Source organism: Macadamia integrifolia, chromosome 5 (genome assembly GCF_013358625.1).
Source record: "Macadamia integrifolia cultivar HAES 741 chromosome 5, SCU_Mint_v3, whole genome shotgun sequence".
NCBI classification, from domain to species: domain Eukaryota; kingdom Viridiplantae; phylum Streptophyta; class Magnoliopsida; order Proteales; family Proteaceae; genus Macadamia; species Macadamia integrifolia.
This window is the reverse complement of record NC_056561.1, coordinates 34,075,882-34,076,226: the sequence shown is the minus strand read 5'-3', so window position 1 is coordinate 34,076,226 and position 345 is coordinate 34,075,882. Positions and strand designations below refer to the sequence as shown.

Here is a 345-nt window from a genome sequence, read left to right as displayed (position 1 = left end):
AGGAAGATAAGTTATTGCTTAGGGGTTATCTTTCCCTTGGTAAATAGAAAATTAAGTGATTTGTTTTAATTTAAAATAGTCTAATCAGAAGGTAAAGGTGCATTTTGCTTAGGTTAGAAGTAAATTTCTAGGATGAAAATTTTATTTACTAATAAATTCTTATTCTATTTATTTGCTTTGTCCATCTATTAGTTATAGTAATGGTATCACACAACAAAAATATGGTGGATAGGGATCATGTAATCTAGTCTTCACTTCTGGAGTCTCTGATTTCTCAATGTTATGCAGAAGATGCATGTTGATGTTCATTCTAATTAACTGCTGGTCTGGTCAATCCTGACCAAG

The 345-nt window shown here is 31.0% G+C and overlaps 1 protein-coding gene across 3 annotated transcripts in view; it reads left to right on the top strand.

Moving 5' to 3' along the window:
• Window positions 1-345, top strand: part of LOC122080344 (protein DELETION OF SUV3 SUPPRESSOR 1(I)-like) — a 7,744-nt gene that overhangs the window by 6,645 nt on the left and 754 nt on the right. The window lies entirely within an intron of this gene.